At 41.4% G+C, this 18,245-nt stretch overlaps 2 protein-coding genes and 1 long non-coding RNA gene across 7 annotated transcripts in view; 2 read left to right on the top strand and 1 right to left on the bottom strand.

Moving 5' to 3' along the window:
• The window catches only part of LOC311616863, a 569,237-nt gene that overhangs the window by 461,646 nt on the left and 89,346 nt on the right, over positions 1 to 18,245 (top strand). The window lies entirely within an intron of this gene.
• RNF144B (ring finger protein 144B) overlaps positions 1 to 18,245 on the bottom strand; it is a 167,995-nt gene that overhangs the window by 103,022 nt on the left and 46,728 nt on the right. For 2 of the 5 annotated variants that reach the window (XM_084872786.1, XM_084872783.1), the window contains exon 2: positions 17,744 to 17,824. The exons of the other annotated variants lie outside the window; for them this stretch is intronic. The gene's annotated coding sequence lies outside the window, so the exon portion shown is untranslated. The remainder of the gene's footprint in view (positions 1 to 17,743; positions 17,825 to 18,245) is intronic. 5 annotated transcript variants of the gene reach the window in all.
• The window catches only part of LOC311617436 (annexin A2-like), a gene marked incomplete at its 5' end in the record, with an annotated part of 46,375 nt that overhangs the window by 17,907 nt on the left and 10,223 nt on the right, over positions 1 to 18,245 (top strand).

Raw genomic sequence — 18,245 nt, 5'->3', positions numbered from 1 at the left:
TGATTTCATCTAATCCAAAATCAGATATAATCCAAATTGTCGTGGACACACTATACTGCTTTACTCAGTGATGAAGAGTTAACAGTGGTAGAGCATTGTGGGGAAAAAAATAAAGTAAAATAAAGTAGCCAAAGAAACCTTCCTTGGATTTGGCAGGCTGGATGCTGAAGAGCCAGTTATGGGGATGCATGTTGGGGAGAAAGGAGGCGGGGTGGAGAGTGACTGAGGCTGGCTGTGGAAGGATTTTTGAAGGAGGGGGAGCCATGAAGATCTTAACTCAGAGAAAGGCCGGGGCTCCCCGAGGTCTCAGGAAGGGACAGGAGTTTCATTCAGACACAGTGCTTCTCAGGGCAAATCTTAACACGTCAGGACAAATGGCAGAGGTCCACCCCCTCGGAGGAGTGACATGATGTGACACTACCTTTAAAGGCAAGCCAACATCTCCCACTTCTGCAGAAAAACAAAGCCACTCCTTTTGTCCTGCCCTTGGCTTTTCCCTGACTAGTGGTAAGAAGGGAGAAGTGGGTTGCAAATCCAATGCCTTGCATTCCAAGAACCTTAAGCATTTGGCAAATGGCCAAGAGAGACTGCCTATGTTTTGGGGAGAAGAAATGGTGACTGGCTGCTGAACACCACCTTTTCTCCATCTCTAACTTGTTTAGAGCATCCGTCTAAGAAGAGCCACCGGGAAATATGCCTTGCCTCCCGAGTACCAGAGGTCTACTGCTATTTGCCAGGTCACAGGGCATAATAAGCCTTACTAATATTGGAACTCTATGCTGACCAGCTAAGGAAAGGGTCTAAGAGAAACCAGAGACTAAGATATACAGACAGAGAGGCTGAAAGGGGAGGTCTAGACTTGCTGGCAGAGAACTTGCCCCAGCAGCATAATCGTTCAGGATTAACAGTGCTGAGCCTAGAATATGAGCTATTCGGTCTTTCCATGTGGACTACGAGCTGCTTTATGTCCAAAGGCATTAACTGGAACTGAAAGGCAGGCAAAATTATGCAAGTGAATCCCACTCTTAACTGAAGCAAGGTGGAAAAGAGAGGATTTCTATGAGAGATGTGTTCCCATACAAGATCAAGAACAGGTGAATTAGGTACTGAGAGTAGCAAGACCACAGGAGTGAGGAGAGTAGATAAGGAGGCAGAGTGTAATAAAGTCTAAAAGAAGGATCGATGCACAAAAGGAAACACATGCAATGATTTTCCCTGAAGGCAATCCTATAGAATAAAGAGGTAATATGTAAATTAATCCTCATGCCCTCACAAAATGGCTACCTACAACCAGGACAGCAGGGGGGGGTTAGTGAGGGACAACCAAATGACTAAACAAGCAGGCTGCATGGGGCAACCAGGCCAGCAAGGAGAGGGGGGCAGTTGGGGGCAACCAGGCTGGAAGAGGAAAGCAGTTGGGGGCAACCAGGCCGGCATGGGAAGCAGAAGAGATGACCAGGCCAGTGGGGGGAGCAATTAGGGATGACCAGGATGGCAGGGGGCAGTTGGGGTAACCAGGCTGGCATGGGGAGCAAAAGAGATGACCAGGCCATTGGGGGGAGCAGTTAGGGATAACCAAGATGGCAGGGGGGCACTGAAAGACAACTAGGCCAGTTGGGGAGCAGTTGGGGGCGACCTGGCCAGCAGCAGGGGGCAGTTAGGGGTGATCAGGCCAGCACACAGAGGCAGTGAGGGGTGATCAGGCCAGTGGGGGGGGGGTGGACAGTTAGGGGTGACCAGGCAGGCAGGCAGGTGAGCAATTAGGAGCCATCAGTTCAGGATTGTGAGAGGGATGTCTGACTGCTGGTTTAGGATGTCTGACTGCTGGATTGTGAGAAGGATGTCTGACTCCATGGGATCCTGGATTAGAGAGGGTGCAGGCTGGGCTGAAGGGACCACCACTCCCCTTCAAAGCACTTTTTTTTTAACCGGGCCTCTAGCAAATAATAAGACTAATAAATACTTAAAATCATTCTATACTTCCTTTATTGTGCTCCTGCTATGAGTTATCACCAAATTTGACAAAACAAGCATTAAAAAAAAAGTCTGATTATAGCTGATTGAAGAGTTTATTATTTTTAAAATCTTCAGCTATGTGTTTTGTTCCCCATGTGCCTCTAGGGCTGAGTAGACCACATAAATCAGGCCAACCAGAATGAATAGGTCGAGGTTTTTCACTTCTTCCATCCAAGATATAATAGCTGACAGCATTTATAATTTAACATCGCTCCAAGGCAGACTGTACTCACATTTCCCACCTTTAATACACTCCATTTAAACCCATAGCTATTGTTTTCTCTTTGTACATTATAAAGTCATAATCTGCTTGATGTGCTACACTGATAATGACTTCTCTGGTGGCAAACAATGCAATACCTGCTTGCAGTCCTCTGAACCTTGAAAGCAAACAATACCACCAAATGCGCAGCACCTTTCCAGGCATACCAAATCAAAAACAAGCCTATTGTTTCTAAGAATGATTTGATGTATGCCCATGAGCAACAAACCTCTAAAAATGTTTTTGAAAACATCTATTGTATTAAGGAAATCAACCTTTCCCCAAATTCGACAAATCTCTGTAAGAGCAAATAGCACTCGGTACTTTGCAGATCTTGTCTACGTCTCTCACTTAACTGTAATCTTCAGCTATGTGTAGGGACTTTGTCTAGTTTTTCACCTACTGAGCTTAATATACTGCCTGGAACATAACAAATGCTTCATAAACATTGGTTAGAAGAATTGGAGTTGCCTAATGAACAAAGAAAACAAAATTATGTGCCTTTATTAAATATCCTTGGATAAAACCATACAAAAATAAAAGAATTGAACTTGATCAGGTTCTCAAGCAACACCTACAGATATTTCTACATTTACATTCATCTGGCACTTACATTGAAAGAAAGACATATAGGCCCAGCTGGTGTGACTCAGTGGTTAAGCATTGACCTATGAACCAGGAGGTCACAGTTCAAATTCCAAGTCAGCACACATTCCTGGGTTGCCGGTTCGATCCCTAATGTGGGATGTGCAGGAGGCAGCTGATCAATGATTCTCTCTCATCATTGATGTTTCTACATCACCCTTCCTCTCTGAAATCAATTTAAAAATATATTTTCTTAAAAAAATAGGAGAGCTATTTTAATGACACTCATCTAGTAATCCCCAGAATATGGTATTAGAATTCTTTACCTTCACATACTAACTGTGGTTTCCTAGAGAATGTTTTGACCTTTCCAAGACTCATTTTCCTCATCTGTATAATGGGATTACCTTAAAAGCTTCCTATGAGATCTAATATGGTGATAATAGCTAACATTAATAGAGAACTTATTCACAAGAAACTGCGCTAATATATATATATATATAATCTCATTTAGTCCTCAGAACAAGCCTAACAGTGGGACCAATCACACTATTGTGGTGCTTACCAAACGTAAGTTGAAGAACTTGCCTACACATTACCTGTTACCAGAAAAAGAATACAGCAAGGATCAAGAGCGCTAATGTTTATTGTATCCCCACCATGTTACCAAGTGCGAGGCTAGGGGCTTTATGTATATGATTTCATCTAATCCAAAATCAGATATAATCCAAATTGTCATGGACACACACACTATACATTTTTTCAGGTGAAGAAATGAAGGCATTTAGACATTTGACTACTTGCCTAAAGGTCATACAGGTCGCAAGTACCAAAACTAAGACTGAAATGCAGGCGGTCTGACTCCAAAGCTAGTGCTCCCAACCTCTGTGCTATATTTCCATCTATGGGCTTATATTTTCTCTAGGCACAGAAAAAAAAAGTGATAATATCCTTGCCTTCTAGGATAACTAGTTTTCTATGGTACAAAGGGACTCTTTTAACTTAATACATCCTTATGTATGCCTTGAATTTTATATTTTATTAATATATTCCCTATACAGAAAAATAATATACTAAAGAAAAGTTTCTTGAAAACAGAATTGCTACAAGAGTTGACAAAATCAACAACAATGCTAATTTTTATGTAAAGAGTTAGGGGGGTTATCATTTTCACTATTTAGCACTAAAAGCGTTATGAAATACTAGAGGCCCAGTGCACAAAATTCATGCTTGGGGGGGTTCAAACACCCTCTCCAATCTGGGACCCCTCCAATCCAAGGATCAGGCCTAAACTGTCAGTCGGACATCCTTCTCATAATCCGGGACCACTGGCTCCTAACTGCTCACCTGCCTGCCTGCCTGATTGCCCCTAACTGCCCCCCATGCCAGCCTGGTCACCCCCAACTTCCCCCCCTGCTAGCCTGGTTGCCCCACACACCCTGCTGTTCAGTCATTTTATCATCCCTCACTAATCCCCTTGCCAGTCTGGTCGCCTCACACAGCCTGCTATTTAGTTGTGGATGATTTGCATATCCCTCTATTATTAGCATAGATTATTATGACACAAAAAGCCTACCCATCCAGATGTCTGTTTAATATATGCTGACATTTCTAATATAATTGTCACATTAGTTCTTTTCCACACTTATAAAGGTTTCATTGACTGTGCCAGGAGTGTGCCCAACCCAGGCCTTTGAACTTGCTGTTTCTCCTGCCAGGAGCCTTCCTCCCCAATTCATCCAAAGGCTCCCCCTTCACCTCCCTCCTTTGGGTCTACGCTTACATGTCATCTTTTCAAGGACACTCTAAAACCCCGCAGTCCTTTTTCTTTCTCCATAGCACATATTCCCATCTGGTAGCACACTAGGTTGTTACTTGTTTACTTGTAGGATCTGTCTGCTTACCCCAGTCCCTTCGAGTGCTAGCTCCACAAGCTCCAGAGCGTTTGTCTCTTCCATTCACTGCTGTGTTCCCTGCCCCGAGTAGAATAGGCCCTCATTTAATTGTGGAACAAGGGAATTGACTGTGGCCTATGAAATCCTAAATTGACATTTTGAAATTTTTAATTCAATATGTATCCTATTTATTTCATAGGGCCTGCTTTAGGAAAGAATGTGGAGTGACCTACATAGTATTTTCAGGAAGGGAGGAAATCCATTTATTAAAGTGTCACAGTAAGTAAAAGTCAACCTATACAAACTCATTCTTTGATGTTCCTCTTCTGAAAATGTTTTCAATTGCAAGAAGGGGTGTGTTACAGCAGGCTTGCTCATTTGAGGTGAAGTAGAAAGACAATGGAAGTTGAATTCAGACTGTGGGTTTCCCTATCATCATACCCAGTGAGTTTTAATATATATAATTGATTTCAGAGATGAAGGAAGAGAAGAGAGAGAGAGAAACATCAATGACGAGAGAATCATTGATTGACTGCCTCCTGCATGCCCCCTACTGGGGATCAAGCCATAACCAGGGCATGTGCCCCTGACCAGAATCAAACCCAGGACCCTTCAGTCCGCAGGCTGATGCTCCATCCACTGAGCCAAACCAGCTAGGGCCCCAGCGAGTTATTTAACCTTCCTACACCTCAGTTTCCTACCCGACAAACAGTTGATAATTATAACATGCTGAACTTTATAAACATGTTGTGAGACTTACATTGGTTAAGAATGAATGATGCACTTGGTAAACTGGTAAAATGTAATTACATGATAACTAATAGTAAGCTCTTGGAAGGAGTAACATAAATGTTTCTCTCAGTTACCACTAAAATATCTAGTAAAAATACAGTGAAATTTAAAGATTAGAAGAGAAGTCAAATTTGGTAGAAAGTATAAACTTAAAAGGTCACTTAAAAAATGAATGCCAGCCAAAACTGGTTTGGCTCAGTGGATAGAGCGTCAGTCTGCAGACTGAAAGGTCACAGGTTTGATTCCTATCAAAAGCATGTGCATTGGTTGTGGGCACATCCCTGGTGGGGAGTGTGCAGGAGGTGTGATGTTTCTTTCTCATCAATGTTTCTAGCTCTCTATCTTTCTCCCTTCCTCTCTGTAAAAAGTCAATAAAATATATTTTTTTAAAAAAAAAAAGAAAAGAAAAAGAAAAGAATGCCAGGCCTGATTAGTGTGGCTCAGTGGTTGAGCATTGACCTATGAACCAGGAGGTCATGGTTCAATTCCCAGTCAAGGCATATGCCTGGGTAGTGAGCTCAATCCTTAGTGTGGGTTGTGCAGGAGACAGCCAATCAATGATTCTCTCTGATTGTTGATGTTTCTATCTCTCCCTCACTCTTCCTCTCTGAAATCAATAAAAAAACATATATATATTTTTAATGAATGCCAGTTTACTTGAGCTTTACATTTTTAAGCTTTGTGAGTCAAATTAGTAACAAACCTACAGAAAACAGTGTGGCTTGGCTGCCATTAGACACAGTCTAAGAATTTTCAGAGAGAAAGGAAAGTTTTTAACAGCACATTCTATCAGAGCAAAGCACAACTGTGAGAAGCCACCCAGAAAAATTCAACTGAAAACAAGCATTTGTTTAACTTCCAAGAAGCAGTAGTGGCTTGCTGGTTGGTAAGGGAGGATGGGGGTAAAAAGAATGAGTGCAAAATCAAAACTCTCCTGCTGCCTTTTCTTCCCATTTATCAAAGTTTAAGCAACAGTCTTCTAGAGGCCAGTGAACCTTCACTTAAAGGGTATGGAATAATTGACAGGAGTGACTGACAGGTGTTCAACAGTCACTCAATCATTAGGATTTTCATTACAAATCTGAGCACACAGGACAGAGCAAATCTGAGGCCTGGTCCAAATCCCTCATTTCATAAGAAAGAAACAGACGTAAAGGCAAATTAAGGGGTTTTCCCAGCTCTCGTATTCATTCACCAAAAATAGACACCAGAGTCTAAGTGTTTCGTTTAATGTGGAAATTACTTTTTTAAGGAAAAAATAATTTTTTTCCTTAGCCCAAAGAAATTAAACACATTGGATTAATAAATAGTTCAGTCTTGGGGTTCTTTTTTATCAAAGGCTATTAAAGCGCCTCGATATTTCAATTGGGGTTTTTCAGATAAGGGAAAGTAATAGCCTTTTTCTCCCTCTCAAGTTGAAAATCCTGAGACTTATCATTTTAACATATGTTCAAGCTATAATTACCTGCCTGTCTTGGGTTAATCAGCAGACATGTATATGTCAATAGCAGAGACTCATCCAAAATATTTTCTTACCATTATTATAACCCTACATAAAATCACCCCCGTATTCACGAGGCAAACTTTGGCCCTCTTTCAGAGAGATGCTCTGGCCTACAACTAAATGCATCATCTCTTTAACCTTCCAATTACTCAGAGATCAGCATCACATCTACTGGAAGAGACACCAATAAATTCAAAGGGAGATGATTTAAGATTAATAAAACAACTACACAAAGCAAACAATAAAACTATAATCCTGACTAATAATTTCCAAATATCTGAGTACCATTTTCAATCGAAAGAGTTTTCCTACTAACTCTAAGGAAAACCTGTGCTTTGTATCAGCTATCCAGGCAGAAACTCACACGTAAGAATGAGGCTTCAGAGAAGCCGAAAATGGTCAAAGTATTACATTACACCTGCCAATTAATGGAGCCCACTATGTGCTAAGCATTACTACCATCTGTTATTCCATCTAATCCAAATTAATAGCCCTGCCAATTGGAATTATCCCCGTTTTTGAGATGAGAAAACAAAGTCTCATAGAGGTCAGTCATTTGCCCAAGTTCACCTAGCTAATATAGTTTGGAGCCAGGATTTATAATTATTCTAATGCAGAAGTCAGAATTCCTTCTCCAGAAATACCATGTGACCTTCCCCAACTAGCCTGCTTATTCACACCATTGCTTGCTCTCTTTAAATGTCTTCAGGATATATGTCTTTGTTTTATCTGGGAAAGTGACATACGCTTTGGCTGATGGACAAGCATATATGATTAACAATTACTGTCACCCAACAAAAAGTAGAGTTCGGTGCCATGGGACACAGAGACCCAGGGGCTTCTTCAGGGCAGGGCTGACAGGCAGCCATTGCTGTTTACTCTGCCCCACTCAATTTACAACCCCACTCAAGCTGTGTGCAGAGGCTTTTGCATGTGAATGGACTGGCCATTTGCAATCTAAAACTGCAGCTGGGTCAGAAAGCCCCAAAGCTTCCAAAAGAAGGCCCAAGCCTCCACAGCAGCTTGCACTGCTTCACAGCTGGGCCTCATATGGGCACCTCCAAACCCAAAACAAAGAGGAGGAATCTGCATATTTCTCTGTAGTTACTGCTGGATGGCTTCAGGCAGTGGCTGACTTTGCACCTCCTTGGAGATCCAAGAGCCAGTGTATCCAGTGGTCAGAGTGGGACCATCCAGATTACAACTTGTCACATCCATAAGGGACACACTCAGGGGGCAGACTCAGTGAGCACCAAAGCCCCACTGAAGCAAGTCCTGCCCCATAAGGGTGTCTCCAGCACAGAAGTTCTCCCATTGTAGAAACAAATATTTAAACTATCCCATCCTCTCAAGAATACCAAAGTACTAGAAAATAATCTATACTTCAATTGCAATCTATGGGCATTACATAAAAATTTTGTATATAAGAAAGGCTCAAACATAGATATTTTTCATATTTCAAGATGCAACTGTCAGTGTTATTTTTTACTGCCACCATAAATGGAATAAGTTATTCTCATTTTCTTAAAACAGGAGAACTGAAGGACACAAAAGTAAACCTGTGCCTCAAGAGAGGCTACAAATAGAGAGATACCCCGATTGACAGGTTAAAAACTCAAACAGTCTCACCAGGAAAACCATGACACCTGAGCACAATTCCTAAACTTGTATCTAAGTCTGTATTCCCTACTGTCACCTTGGCAATCTTGCCTTCATTCCAGTAGGCTGAACCACGTGGCTGTTCTTATTGCAAAGAACAGCCAATCCCCTTGTAAAACCTCAGGAAACCTGACATCTGTTGGCAGCTGACGCACACCACATGGTTCATCTGTATTAACAACTGCAGTCCTGAGCAGCCACAAATGAGATGAGCAACCTGGTGCTAAGCCAAGATTGGGGCCCTGGAATAAAAAAAAAATAGAAAATAAAAAAAATAAAAGGCTATACAAGGAGACACCTCACAGACTTAGCTAGCAGTCTTGTGAGCCCCAAATATTCTGCATGGCCCTGTATTCTATTCAGGTATTTGATTTAATTAAATCCAATCTATTTCAAATCCAAGTCATAGTTACCTCTATACCTGTAGTAGACAGAGGGGGATTGGGGACTAGGAGGAGGGAAGTAAGGATGAATAAAACAATTCCTGTTTCAAAAGGCTCTCAGTCCAAAAGGTGAGACTGCAGGATCCCTGAGCTGAAGGTGACAACAGAATACTGGTTGAAGCCCTGGTACAAAGAAGAAAGAGCGATCTGGAGGATCAGGGAAGGTGATAAAGAGGTAGGTTTAAAGGACAAACAAGAGTTCACCAGGCAAGAGGCAGGAAAATTGCCTACAGTTGCATCAGTACTTATGAATGCCATGTCAATTTACCTTGTACATGAGTACCTTTAATACTGAAGACAAGTCCCATCATTCTTATTCCAACGAGGCAGACACAAAGAAATTTGTAATATCTACTTCTCTTGGTACACTCATGACAAAATATTTGTGAGACAATACATTTATGGAAAAAAACAACTCATTTACAGAGGACTTACCTTGTGCTGGGTATCACAATAGGTATGTTAGTCCCACAATATCCCCTAAACAGCATGTATATTATTATCTTTACAGATGAAAACCCCTCAGTTAGATCAAGGTCACCTACTCAATGGCTGAGCCAGATTTTGAACTAGGTTTATCCAATACCAATGGTTCTTGTCTTTATCACCACTCCCAAGTTCCTCTTTTACACATCATATACATAGCTAAACCAACCCCTTGTTTCTCTGTTCTTTAGGAATCTCCTGGTTGACTTGGTCCTGTTCTCCTTTTGCTCTCCTGTGGAACTAGCAGTTTCCCTTTCACAATTGCTTCAGCTGAAGCCCCTCCTTTCAGCACTAACCAAATCACACATCAGGTGTTGAACTTGTCTGGGGAAGTGGAAGAGAGTTGAGTTTGCAGGACGTGGAGCTTTTTTAGCCTGGGGAATCCCTACTTCCAAAGCCCCGCCCCCACCCACCCCTTATTTTCTAAGTAGCAGAAGGAATAGAAACTGCAGCTGAAATAACTCAAGAACTTGAGATAATTTAATACCTCTGTGTGCTTCATTCCACTTGAAATTTTCCCATTGCATACAGTATGAAAAACACAGCAGAACTAGATGGACCCAGTGAGCTAAACCCAAAGAAAATGTCTTTCCAAAGCCCAGAGGGCATGCAAACATTACCACCTTTTTAGTACTTGTATTTTTTCTTTAACGAAAGGGGACAGGGGAAGGGAAAGAGTCCATCCAAACACAAAGACCCACTGAAATGCTAAGGTCACAAAGGAGAATCCCACTCTTGAAACTGTTCCTCTGAGTTAGTTAAGACTCACCCCTGGTTTCCCAGCCCTAATTGTCTTCACGACATCTGGCCCTTGAACAACACGGGTTTGAACTGTGCAGGTCCACTTATACATGGGGTTTTTTCAATAAATGCTTTCTCTTTCTTATGCATTTTCTTTTCTTTAGCTTATTTGTTGTAAAAATAGAGTACTTAATGCAAAATATGTGTTAATCGACTGTTTATGTTACGGTAAGGCTTAACTGTAGGCTATTAGCATTTAAGTTTTGGGGGAGTCAAAAGTTTGAAGTGAATTTTTGACTGTGTGGGAGGTCAGAGCTCCTAACCCCCATGTTGTTCAAGGGTTCACTGTACTTACAAAAGAAAATAGTACATGGTGGTCCACTTAATTCCCCCATCATCTGAATCAGCTCCTAAACAACTAACTCTAGGACCTTTGCATGTGGCACAATTTTCTTGCTTTTTAAGGAAATTAAATCAAATTGTGGTTGGAGAAAGAACTAGCTAAGCATTCTTTTAAAAGTTCAGAACAGTCTAAATTATGGGCTTGGACACACAAGAAAAAGAAAGTTTTGTTTTGTTTTAATCCGATTTTAAACTGAATTAGTTGAGGCTGCTGAAAAGATGAACTATATAATTACAGCAATCTATGCAGATAATACAGCCACAGTAAAGGAACAATCAGACTCCAGGAGAGACCAAAAACCTTTCCTGCCTTCTCCACTGAAGTCATTTTTCTTTTCAGAAACAGAAAGAGGAAACATAAATATTATATTGCATATTTAATGTGCAAAAACCTCCTGACATTAAATAACTTTAAAATATTTCTTATAAAATATAAATTTTGTCACTTCTTATCAAATAAATATATTCTTTTTATGGATTAGGAGGAAATATTCCTTAAAGGGTTAATAAATAAATGTATTTACATTTAACATAGGTTTCACATTCATAAACAGTCAGGTGCCATTTAACGACAGGGATGTAACCTGAGAAATGCATTAAGTGTTTTCGTTGTGTGAATATCAAAGAGTGCATTTACACAAATGTAGATGGTATAGCCCACCACACACCATAAGCTGTATGGTGCAGCCTATTGGCCTAGGACCTAAGCTACAAGACTGTACAGCATGTTATGGTACAAAACAACATGAGGTTAAATTGAGCACAAGAGAAAATAATGCATTCAAGAGACTCAGGAAAGATGTATGTGGCAGCTGCTGCTGACGTAACACAACCTACTGTTTTACAGCAAACTTTTTTTATAAATAAAAAGAGTACACTGTCAAAGAGTGATAAAAAATATAGTATAGTAAAAACATAAACCAGTAGCAGTTATTATCATGATCAAGTAGTATGTATTGTGCCTAATTGTATGTGCTATACTTTTATACAACTGGCAGCTTATGGGTTTGTTTACAACAGCATCACCACAAACATGTGAGGAATGCAACGCACACCATACTACCATGGCTCTGACATCAGTAGGCAATGGGAATTCTTCAGCTATGCTACAATCTTACGGAACCGCTGGAGGAGATGTAGCCCACCGTTGACTGAAGCATCATTATGCAGCACACGACTACTAAATCAATAACGCTTGCAATACATGTGACAGGAAGAGATTAATACTGCCTTAAGAATCATTCCTATTGAAATGTCCTGAATAGTATTAAAATAATTGTTAAGCAATGACAGCTTATTATTAAACATCTTTAAAAAGCCATGTTTAATCGGATCACTATTCCCATTTAACCTTTAGGATTGAAGAGAATCTCAAAATGTACTGACTACTGGGGAAAGGATACAAACATCAGATTTCCACAGGAAAAAAGAGACTTTCTACTATGTCATACCAGCAGATATTTGGCATAACTGAGCAAGTGCTAGAAACAAGAAAGCCACACTGCCATGCGTTTGAACATTAACTTATAAATGTCTCTCCAATGTTCACCCCTAACATCAAGATAATATCAGTATCAAAACGCAATGAGAACACATATTTTTTAAGTGATTTGTTTAAATGCGTTCATTGAAACTGAAACACAAAAAGCAATGCCAGCACTGCGGTACACGGTGAATACCACTTTAGGGAACAAATGTCTAACTTGTTTAACAAGGAACCAGATTTCAGAGATAGTGAGAGAAAGCCAGATCCAGTGGTGCATGTGTAGCACTTAAGGAGGGTGATTAAAGCAACAAGATTAAATTGGTAGGTTAAGTCCAGCCAGCGAGGCTCACTGGTTGAGTCCACCTATGAACCAGGAGGTCCTGGTTTGATTCCCGGTCAAGCACAAGTCTGGGTTGTGGGCTCGATCCCCAATGTGGGGCATGTAGGAGGCAACCAATCAATGATTCTCTCTCATCATTGATGTTTTTATCTCTCTCTCCCTCTCCGAAATTAATTAAATATATATTTTTAAAAATTAATTCATTTAATATTAAAATACAATATGAAGGACATAGCCCCTTTAAAGACTTGACAATAAATTTTAACTTGATCTTCACATAAATCAGGGTGTTTATAATAGCAGCAGTCTGCCGTTCCAATACTAAGCAGGCGGCATTGTTCCCAGTGGCTTAAAAAATGAGAAAGAGCCTAAGCAAGGAATTTTCAAGTGCAAATAAAATGTGGTAAGGAGCTAGAAAATGAGACATGGAAAAATTGAAAGTACTGAAGGTAATTCACTTACCAGGAAATGATATAAAAATAATCTACTCATTCAATGAAAACATAATGCAGAATTAGGTCAGCAACACTGAAGACATAATACAGAATTAGGTCAACAACACAGACCTAGAAACCTCCTTCCTGTCTCCGGACTCTGCACGTACTTCGTTCAGTCACTGTTGGCTACCCTTCCACTGAGCAAGCCAGCGCTCAGCTAAGAAAGAACAACACTGAGTGTCAACGTGCAGAAGCCCACGTGGAAGCCTTTGCAGTCATGGCCACGCGATCTGAGCGTGGGAAGTGAACATGTGAGTACAGCTGAAAAGAGCATAAACCGCCTCCACAAAGGACTTCTGTCTCCTACTGCCTGACCCAGCGTCAGCGCTGGAAACTTCTTCGTGGCTCCATCACCAGAAAGTCGGGAAAGGAAGGAGGGAAAAAGGCTGCAAAAAACAGCCCTTCCCATTCCCTTTTTCAAGACTCCACGTGGGCTGGGGCCCTTAGATGTTGGAAATGACGGCTTCTGGGTAGGCATGGAGGTGTCCCACCGGGTCCCTGCTAAGGCTGGCAAGAGCAAGACCAGCTCCTCTGCTCCTCTGGATTCCAGATTCCTCTCTCTCCCCCTCTTCTCCCCAGGAGCCGGGAGCTCAGATGATATCCAAAAAAGCTGCCATGCATATGCTCCAAAGCCTCGGCCTTATGCTACTTGGCACTCCAACCCCAGAATTCCCACTTGCTTAGTTCACCTGGGAGTGCTGGAGAATGATCTGATGACATGGAGTCACATTAAAATGTGAATAATTGACAGGCCTTCCCACCTCAACCCTGCCCTCACCCTCACTGTCAAATCAAGTCAATCTCCCAGGCTCTGTGTTTTAGGTAATATGGAGAAGGAATCTGGGGATAGGTTCGGGGTGAGAAGTTGGTTTTTCTGTTGTCCCATCAATCACAACACTTGGAAAATTATAAGGCAGCAGCCGGTAGCAACTCGGAGCTTCTTCGAGGGCAAGAGGGCTATATCCCTGTCCTGCTTCCTCCCACCACCATGCACGGAGGGCAAGCCCAGACCACCTCATGCCATCGCCTCTCCAGTCTTGTACTTTAACAAAGAAATGGAATTCTAACACATGCTACGACCTCCATGAACCCTGATGAGCGACCCAGACGAGCACATTATGCTAAATGAAAGAAGTCAGCTACAATAGGACAGATACTGTTTGACTCCACTTATAGCAGTGCCTAGTACAGGCAAATTCACTGAAACAGAAACTAAAAGAGGTTACCAGGGGCTGGGGGAAGCGGAATGGGGAGTTTCTATTTGAAATGAGGAAAAAGTTCTAGAAAGCAGGCATACCTCAGAGATATTGCAGTTTTAATTCCATACCACCACAACAAAGCAAGTCATAATTCTTTTTGCTGGTGGAAGCTCTTGCCTTCAATTTGCAAAGACTGCAGCATCTGTGATGCGCAATAAAGAGAAAGGCAATAAAACAAGGTGTGCCTGTGGGTGGTGGTGAGGGCTACACGACATTGTGAGAGTACTAGTGCCACTGAGCGGCACACTGAATGACACACTATGTATATTTAACCACAATTTCAAAAGTTAAAACAACACAAATGAGAAAAATTAGCAAAGGGAGACAAGCTCACACACAGCTCCCCCACCTCCCACCTCACCCATCCCTCACTGACACCAGCTTTAGTCCTGGCACTTCAGTGTCTGTCTGTCTTCTCTGGTTAGGGTTCCACCCAAGGAGGTCTGGCTCCTAGAGCGAGCAGACAGAGAGGCTCGACTGTTCCTGATTTGCGGTTCCTGGTTTGCATTTTATCTATTCTCTCAGGAAGTGGACTCCATTCTTGTTCCCCTGGCTCTTCTATGCTATCCCTGCACCAAACTCCCAAGGACTGGTTAGTGCGTGGCCTTGAATCCATATTCATTATTTTCAGGTAAACCTCGATGTGACCCGGGTCAATCCATTCCTGCTTTCAGTAGACTCCACCGGACCCTTAGGGGCTGGATAGATGCATCAAATTATTGAGCCAGCCACTAGGAAAAAATATGAAGTTTTCCCTCTCCCCTTCTTTACCATGTGCTTAGTATTTCTGTAACACAGTAGTTATTCATTCATTAGATCTGAATCACTAATTATTATGCCATGCAGCTGTGTTGTACAGCATAATGGTTAAGAGCATATGACTGAAAACAAACTTCTGTGCACTAGTGTGTGTGACCCTGGGCAGTCTTCTCAACTCCCAATGCCTCAGTTTCCTCATCCATAAAGTGGAGATAATATTCATCCCTATCTCATAGGATTCTGATGTCCTTTAAATGTGTTGCACATAAAAGGTTTAGGGAAAATACCTAACATGTATTGAGCACTCACAGTGCTGTTCCTCTGGTTATTGGAGTCAGTCTAATACCCTCAATCTCTGTTGCTCATTGCTGATATGCGACATTGTTTGTTCCAAATGTCTGACACTCTTAAACCCACAAGTTGAGGAATGGGGTGCAAGAGAATGACTTTACTTTTCCCTTTATAATTCTTTCTACAATTTTTTCACCACTTGTACTACAGAGGCCAAAATGCCAGCCAGCCATCTGGCACATGCTAATCCAACCACAGTTCTCCACCTCATTAGAATTCTCAAGAAAAATACTCTCTTTTAAAACTGTAGGATCCAAACCTGTAAGCAGAGGGGAAGAGAGATGAGGGGCAACATTGGAAACTCTGGTCTAGCTATTCCTGTCTCCATCCCCTAGACTTCCCAATTATGTGAACCTACAAATTCCTTTCCCCCCCCCACCCCCACCCAGAGGCTAGTTTCAGTCACTTGCAACTAAGAGAGTCTTGATTGATAATCTTGAAAATGATGTCACTGAAAACAATAATAGAAATATTAATATACATTTGATCTCTCTCTTCCACCAGTGTTTTTTTTTACATACTTTTTTTTTTAAATCTTCACCTGAGGATATTTTCTTTATATATATATAAATAAATATATATATTATTGATTTTGTACAGAGAGGAAGGGAGAGAGATAGAGAGTTAGAAACATCAATGAGAGAGAGTCATCGATCAGCTGCCTCTTGCACACCCCCTACTGGGGATATGCCCGCAACCAAGGTACATGCCCTTGACCGGAATCGAACCCGGGTCCCTTCAGTCCCCAAACCGACGCTCTATCCATTGAGCCAAACCAGTCTTGGCCACATGAGGATATTTTCATTGATTTGAGAGAGGAAGAGGGGGAAAGAGGGAGGGGAAGAAGAAGGAAGAGAGGGAGGGAAGGAAAGACAATGATATGAGAAAGAAACACCTATCGATCTATCAGTTGCCTCCTGTATGGGCATCCCACAACCTAAATATATGCCCTTGACTGGAAGTCGTACCCACAACCTTTTTGGCATACAGGATGACACTCAACCAATTGAGCCACTTGGCCAGGCTGTTTCTGACATGCTTTTAAAGAAGAAGAATAAACTTAATTTGTAGCTAAATGACTGAGGACATCATTGTATTCTGAAGATTCACTAAGGAACAACAAAAACAGAATTCACTATCTTGAATTCAAGCCAGCCTATTCATCAAAGACTTTATGAAGCATTAAAAGAGACTTCCACACTCATTTCAGCAACTGTAGCACCCGAATAATGAGGCGCTCACTACAGAGTTGATAATAGATGGGTTGACTCTGCCTGACACCGACCTCCTTAGGCTTCCACTGTGGTCTCCTTGCACCCCCTGCCCAAGTCCCCTGGAGTGAGACCCATCAGGCCTCCTGCCTTGCACCCTGCTTTTTGCTGTAGCCTCTGTGTCCTTTCCTCCCCTACTGCTGGCTGCTGCTCCCAAGACTCAATTTAGACATTATGAGTCATGAAGAAATTATCAAGATATGGACATTCCCTTTGGGATCTTCTTAATTTTGATTTTTCAATACTAAGTGTGAAAATGTAAAACAAGTTATCATCCAAGAGTTACTATCTGTAATGAATGGACATGAAGTATGAACACACAGAGATACACCTGCAGACACAGACATGCAAATACATGCACACAGGTGCACACAGACCCATAGCTACACAAAGACATGCAAAAGATGACTAAAAATAACTTACAAATTTAGAAACACACTAAGAATCACTTTTTATGTGTGTATATAAGACAGGAATCATACAATTCCACCAAACAAACTATTTTCCTTCCAACAGAGATGCATGTTGCTAACATTTCATTTTTCTATGCAAATCATACATCATTCAACTATGTGTTTGTTTTATAAGGAAACTCAGTTAACAATGTCAGAGCATTCTTCAGGAGTTTAAAAACTGTGTAACAGCAATATTAAATCAAACGCCAGATCACTGAACACGCTGGCTTCAATTATACGAGGGCAGATGGGGCTGACATCTATCTGGCAAATGTTTTTCTCATTTGTTTTCATAACATCAGAAATAGACTAATTAGACTTCATTTTAAATCTCACACAATTTTTATCTCGTCTCACTTTCTATCTAGTCTGAATCCTAGCCAGAAAGTCAATGAAATATAAACATTTGACCACCATTTTTGCTTCAAGGGAAGTGTGAGGTTGAGCAGCAGTGTGTGGGTATTTTCTAGTAACTAACAAAAGCTACCTGTTTCTAATGCACAGCGAGCCACTGTGAGGAATTTGATGGGAACCATCTACCTGTTCTCTTTCTTCTGATCCAGTCATCACAGTTTCTCTGGCCTCATAATCGGAGTTGAAGATAATCTCTTGACATGACACCTATATGCAAATACAAATTAAAAACTAATCTAAGTTAGCCGAAACCGGTTTGGCTCAGTCGGTCTACGGACTGAAAGGTCCCAGGTTCGATTCCAGTCAAGGGCATGTACATTGGCTGGGAGCACATCCCCAGTAGGGGGTGTGCAGGAGGCAGCTGGTCGATGTTTCTCTCTTTCATTGACATTTCTAGCATTCTATCCCTCTCCCTTCCTCTCTGTTAAAAATCAATAAAATATATTTTTTTTAAAACTAAGTTAAATATAAAGCTCAGGATTGGAAAATTTCAGACTTAAAGAAAACTTGGCAGTCATTTAGTTCAATCCCAACACTTTATTAACAAACATATTCAGAGAGATTATAAGATTTGCCCAAAGTCATAAAGGTGGGGATAGAACCACAGGCGCTAGCTCACATGTCAGGT

The sequence above is a fragment of the Pipistrellus hanaki genome (assembly GCF_964339955.1).
Source record: "Pipistrellus hanaki genome assembly, chromosome: 2".
NCBI lineage: Eukaryota > Metazoa > Chordata > Mammalia > Chiroptera > Vespertilionidae > Pipistrellus > Pipistrellus hanaki.
This window is presented reverse-complemented; position numbering and strand designations above follow the sequence as displayed.